The sequence below is a fragment of the Rhagoletis zephyria genome, unplaced genomic scaffold, assembly GCF_001687245.7.
Source record: "Rhagoletis zephyria isolate East Lansing unplaced genomic scaffold, Rhagoletis_zephyria_1.1 Rzeph_scaffold_01201, whole genome shotgun sequence".
In the NCBI taxonomy this organism is placed as follows: Eukaryota; Metazoa; Arthropoda; class Insecta; order Diptera; family Tephritidae; genus Rhagoletis; species Rhagoletis zephyria.
This window is the reverse complement of record NW_016158285.1, coordinates 116,326-123,213: the sequence shown is the minus strand read 5'-3', so window position 1 is coordinate 123,213 and position 6,888 is coordinate 116,326.

The window sequence follows — 6,888 nt, the reverse complement described above, 5'->3', positions numbered from 1 at the left end:
CTTTTGTGCTTCTTGTGCAATGGAAGTTCTAAGAATTTTGAAAAGGTGTATTTACTTAGATTTTCGATGCTCGACCACCTGTAATTTTACATATTTGCACAAACACATTTAAGACTATTCAATTTCATTCGTTTAGCGAAAATTCGGTATTATGCCTTTCAGTCAATATGTATTTTATTGTGAATGTTGTTATTAATAAGCACACCAACTAAATATGTTTTAAATTTACTTAAAATATGCAAACAAATTCTGACTCGAGCTCATCTTATGCTGTAGCTGAATGGGCTACAAAACTGCGTACTCCAAAATTATTTAAAAATTCGGATCAAAAAGTTAGATATTAGATAAAGTTAGGTACTAGTTGTTCTTTCGGGCTCGCTGAAATCCGACTTATGAGTGAGACACGTGGTCTCAATGCTCGCTTTAAGTCAGTTTGTTGAAGAATACCGCCTATGGTAGTAGGCCTCGGCGAAGTCGATAAGCTTCAGTCCGTTATTGGACGTTTCGTCGTTGATGATGTATATTCGGACGGTAGGACCAAGGATGCATTGTAACGTTAATTTTAGCGTTTACCAAAAAAAAAAATCAATCGTTTCTGTTGAAACGGTTCAGATTTTTATAGTTTAGGTAATTATCAAAATAATTCTATTTTGCTAATTAACGAACATAAATTCATTTTATTTCATTGTTAACGATTGAGTTTTGTTTCGTTAATTTAGCTCTGAAACGAAACGAAATTATTTTCATAAGTTATTTTTGCGCATCAACAAAATGAAATCGATTCATATACACAGAGAAATTTTCGTTTTCAAATTTGTATGGAACGTTTTACTTTTAAAAACGTTTTGACCCAGGTTTTGCACCTACAATATTTATTTAAATTTTGAGAACGAAAATTTTCAATTCAATTTCCAAAATCCATGTTTTGGTTTTTGATACGAACATTTTCAAATCGTTTTTAGAAACGATAGTTTGATAATTGAATATGCGCATGTTGAAATTAAATCCTAAAATGTTTTTTCTTCATTTTAAAAATATGAGTTTTCAAATATGATATTCAAATTTTATTTTTATTAAATCACAACAAGTCGTTTGGTGCACACATGGTCAAAAATATATTGATATACTTATACTTATAAATAAGTTACAACATTTAATAAATGAAATACAATACAATGTTTTACATATTACTATATACATACATACAGATGTTCTTGCCTCACTACCAAGCTGGGCCTGCTAGTTTTGCTTCACGCTGGTCAAATCCTGTAATTTAAATTAAGAAAATTTTAAATTATTATTTAATAACCCATAAGAATTTGTTTTTGTAAGTTACTCTTACCAAAGCTTTTTTCGGTCAAAGAAGTCCACCAATGTCCCTTATATGTAGTTATAGGGGTTACAATGGCAGTATTGTTTGTATAACTTCATCGCCTTTTCTGAAGATTCAAGTAACTTATTTATCTGAACACAATTTTTCCGACAAATGATGCAAACATATGAAAGTTTTTCATTAAAGCTAGGTATCTTTTTAAATTCTAATGCAAAATATTTTAGTTTTAAATATTTTTCATACCTAACTGATTGAAAATAATTTAACGTTTTTATTTTAAAAATGTCTAGTTTTTTTTTGCTTGTTGAAAATTGTGTCGCTCTACAACTTGTTGGGAAAATATTCTAAAATGTTTCATTTAAGTTTTTAAAATACGCGTTTTTGACGCTATTTCTTTAATGTTGATTGTTCTCCTCAGTAAACAAAAAGTGAATATATTATAACGACCGTTTTTGTTTTGCGAATGTTTCGTTTTAAAGTCGTAAGTACAAATACTGTATTTTTTATTTTGTATGAAGTAAAATTATATCAAAAAATTTTATTTTACAATTTCTTTTAAAAACTTGCATTTTACCTGTATCATTTTCTCTGTGTAGTTTGTTGAGCATCTCTGGGTGGGACCAAAGATTCCTTCCTTGCTCACCCTGGAATTGATACCACCCACAGACATCATTGGCAAAATCGTCCTTCTCTTCCGGCGGGGCGTGGGCGCAAATAAGTGAGATGACGCTTTAATGCAGATAGTCGCGAGACTGTCATCTACAATAGTGAACGACAATACTTGGCGACGGAGTCTCTCCCACACCACAAATCCAACACCGAATCCGCCTTCCTTTGCCTGGCAGCTGTAGTAGACGTTCGCATGCCACCCAGCATATTTTGCCTTACCCCTTCCATGTAATTTCTTGAAGGGCAGGGAAGTCAGAATTTGTCTTCCCCATTAACGGTTTGGACATTCGAGGAGCATGCCCAAAAATCATAATCTTTTTACCGTTTTTCGTGGTCGTCATCAAGATTTTGTATTTCATTGGTGGGTTTTTTTTACTAAGCTGGTTCCAAGCCCAGCCCATTGCTGGGGAAATACGATGTTATATCACATATAAATCTTGGTATAGGGAAAGTCTAAATATGTGGTTAAATCAGCCGAGCATGCGCCTTCTCAAAGTAGATTTTTCAAGAATATTTGGGCTCATTCAAAGGTGTTTCTTGATATCATTAAAAGTTAAAAACCCAATCAAAAAAATGTAACACATTTTAAAACTTGCTCAAGCTTTTATTTCAATTCTGACAAAATTTACTTCACTCTATTCTAGCGTCACCAATTTGTGTAATTACCGAATATATGGGGTTTGTGGTCACTGTGGCCAATAAAACGAGATTTTTTTTTATACCCGAGCGCGCTTGTGCACATAACGGTTGTTTGTAACAGCCAAAACGCATAGAGCTAGATATAGACAAATGTATACATAAATGCTCAGAATGAATAGAGAAGTCGATTAAGCCATGTCAGTCTGTCCGTCACGATGACTCGAGTAAAAGTTGAGATATCTCAACGAAATCTGGTATGTAGGTTTCCATTTATCCAAGGTAGGTTGGTATTGAAAATGGACAAAATCGGACTGTAACCACGCCCATCTCCCATATAACGGTAATTTTCAGAAATACGAAAACTGCGATATTTTAGTAACTACCGAAGATTATTCACTCAAAATTGATATTTGCAATAAATTTTAGAGGAAAAATAAGAATATTATAAGTTTTTGGAAAATCGGCGTAGCCACGCCCACTTATTACATGTGTATAGCTTGGTAACCGCTACACCGATTTCTTCCAAACTTGGCACAGTTGTTGGCCTTGGCACAGCATACCAAATGGCTGAAAAGTTTTAAAATCGGGCAATAACCACGCCCACATCCCATATAACGGTAAGTTAGAAAAATACAAAATTTTCCATAAATCAGTAAATATTAAAGCAAATTTATTCAAAATTGATGCTTGCAACAATTCTTTACCAAGAAATACGTTTATGATAAAATTTTGGAAAATGGGCGTGGCACCGCCCACTTATGATCACATATATGTATCTCGGTAACCGTTCTACCAATTTGTACCAAACTCGTTAAGGTTATTGTGCTTGCTACATAAAAGCAAAACGTTGAAAATTATTGAAATCGGACTAAAATTGGGGCCGCTTTTCATATAACGGTAAATTTCAAAACTGCTTGAAATAAATAACTAATTTAAATAAAATAAATTTACTCAAAATTGATACACCCCGGCTTCCGATGTAGCGATAGCTTTCGGAAAGATGAAAGTAATATATTTAATACTTGCGCCGGGTATTTAATGTTCTGCTCCGCCCGAACTTAGACTTTCTTACTTGTTGTATTTTAATTATTTACACAAAGAAGCTGCACAATTTCACCTAATTGTACTTTGCCAGTTAAATTTATGACTTTCTCCAAGCATCATTTCGTTCAAGAAAAAAAGGCTACGTTCATGTATTTTCTGTACGGCAGATGTAAAAAGTTCAGTGAATAACTTTGTAAAATGCACGCTACATATCTCTTGACACAAGCAAACATTTATGAAATGTTTAGTGGCGCAGCTTTTCATTAGAACCATCATAAAGTTATGAACTTAACCCACTTTTGGAGTTGGTGGCGTATGAGCTGTGTATGCGTATCGTATCTATGTAAACATATGTAAGTATGTACATATGTAGTACATAATTAAATTAACAATTCGATGCCACCGTTTTGGGCGGTTGCGTAGCAAGGCTGTAGAAACTGATGCTATGGGATAATTTGTATTTGTGAAACGTGCGCTGGAAATCACCGCTTGAGACAATAGTTTCATTCATTCATGGATTTTATTTCATTGTCGCCAGCGTTCAATCGGTGGCGTGATCAATTAGCGTTTGAAAGATATTTTCGTTAAATTTTGGTAAATTTCTGAAGCGTATGTGTGACCATTACGTCAGTGCTGAATAGCGTGTTGCTTTTACTGTCTATTTAATATTTTGTATAAATATATTGTATGTATTAGCGAGTTAAATTAACGACAAAACGTTTTCTCTTTGGCTGATGAAGATTAACGATCAATGGAAGCGCTCAGATACAGGTAATAGATCATTTAATCACCACTCCGATATGATCTGAAATTCTCATGGTGCGTAACTCTGGAAGAATTTAACGTTAATTGAATTATGTTAACAGGCCTATTCTGCGTTGGTTCCAAAAATTATGTTACCGGTAAATAAAGTTCCTCGTAATTTTTCCCCTTTTGCGCACTGGTAAATTTTGTTACCATTTCATATTTAAACAGGTAACAAAATACTGGCCCGTGAAGCAACTCCAGAATTTATACAAAACTTTATAGCTGAATTGATGAATAGATTAAATTGTTACCTAGGTACTTAGAATTGCGGTTACAAGAAGTGGTGTTACTTTTCGGAAACAAGAAGAATAGTCCTGTAAGTTGAAAATATTAAAGCCCGGAAATATACGCGTTCACGCGGCGGATCTCAGGAACCATTTTAAATTTAAAGGGATTGGTATCTTAAATATAATCTACCGTGCAGACAATATTATATAAATCCATATACACACATGTATTACATATATATTGCTAGTACAATACATATGATCGCAATGTGTTTTCAATTCGTGTCCCACTCGGAAAATAGGTAAGCAACTTGCGAGGTAATCCATGTTTTCTTTCAGTTTTTAGTGCCAAAATTGTTATATTGAATTATGTCATGTACTACTAAAGCAAAAAATGAAGACCCCCGACGACGCATTACGCTATCAGTTGCAAAATAACGTGTCGCCGAAGTATGTCGGTACATTCTAAATTCCTACTTACATAAGGCGGCCACGCCTTTGTTAAAGTAAGGGAGATTCAGCAGTGAAGTGGTAAGGACCGCCGGGTGAAGTGTAAGTTACTGGTAAGGTATGTTTTTTTTTTTTTTGATATTTATAAATGAAATATTTGTTGATTGAAGTATTTGCTTGCAATTTTTATACTATATTGATGGCTGAGTGGAAGATCGACCTATCTGGGTAGCCAGTTCAGGAACGCCCTACTTCAGAATTGGGTTGAAGAACGCCCTATCTCAGAATTCGGTTCAAAAACGCCCTATCTCAGCTGAAAATGCATTAAAAATGTGCTGAGATAGATCGTTTTTGAGTCCGCAGCTGGGATAGGGCGTTCTTCAATCAAATTCTGAAATGGGGCGTTGTTGAAAAATTTTCTGAGATAGGGCGTTTTCGAACTAGCTGTCGACATAGGTCGATCTTCTACTCAGTCATCGATATGTAAATGAATTAATAAATGCTTATTATTGTTGCTAATAAAAGGCGTATTAACGTCTTTGTTTGGTTCTCTGTAGGTTTGGATGGTTAGTAATATTTTCTATGAAATTAACACACTTTCATTTTGTGAATTTAAGTCTAAATAAGAAAATTTATTTTTATATTACATGCTTCATATAAAGAGGCTGAATCAATTCCTAAGTGACTTAATGTCAATTGACATTATTTCACTTTTGGCCTGTGTATTAATGTCACTGACATTAATTCCATTGACATTATTACACGTCACCTTTATGGCACTTTAGCTAATTACAGTGGCCGATTTAACGGTCAGCAAAAGAAGCAATGCTGACTGGGCCCATAACAGAAGGGCCCAGTGTCTCACCAGCAACTACCTCAAGTGCAAAATCAGGAAATTTTCTCATGTTTTTCTTTTGTGCATTAACCTGCCACATTATAGATAAAACGTACGTGCGTATGTATAAATGTGAAATCCGAAGCCAACGTTTTCTAAAAAAGGAATTTTGTTGACAAACATACATATATACATGTACTTTAGGGTGCTCCAAAATAACTAACCTAACGAATTTATTGCGTTAAAATGACCTATTTAATGAGAAAAAAATTCTCCCATTGGTAAAATTTGTATTCCAATTTTTAAAGGTGTCGGTGGACATTTGAAATTTTTCATGAAAATAAAAAGAAAAATAAATAAATTTCTTAAAAATGTTATAACCAGGGAACGGATTTTATGGAAATTTTCTTTTTTTCTGCTAAAGAGATAGAGTATATTCGATTAAGAATGTCCACGATTTAGCTTTCCCAGATTGCATATATGCACATTTGATGTTGCCTTTTTTAAGATATTTGTCGGCCGCTGTGGTGTAGTGGTAAGCAGTGCGCGCTTCCACTCCGCAGCACCTGGGTCAAAGCAACATCGCAAAAATATAGAAAAAAAAGTTTTTTCTTAACAGCGGTCGTGTATTTCTGCCATGAAAACAGCTTCTCACAAAAAAATACAGTCGCCGTTCGTAGTCGGCGTAAAACTGTAGGTCCCTCCGCTTTGTGTGACAACATCAAGGCGCACGCCACAAATCGGAGGAGAAGCTCGGCCAAACACTAACATATGTGTAAGCGCCAATCTATTGTTATTAAGATATTTGCCTTTTCTACCTTTAAAAAAGTGATTACAGCATTTACAATTTTTTTTTTTAGATTAAAAAATATACACATGCCCAT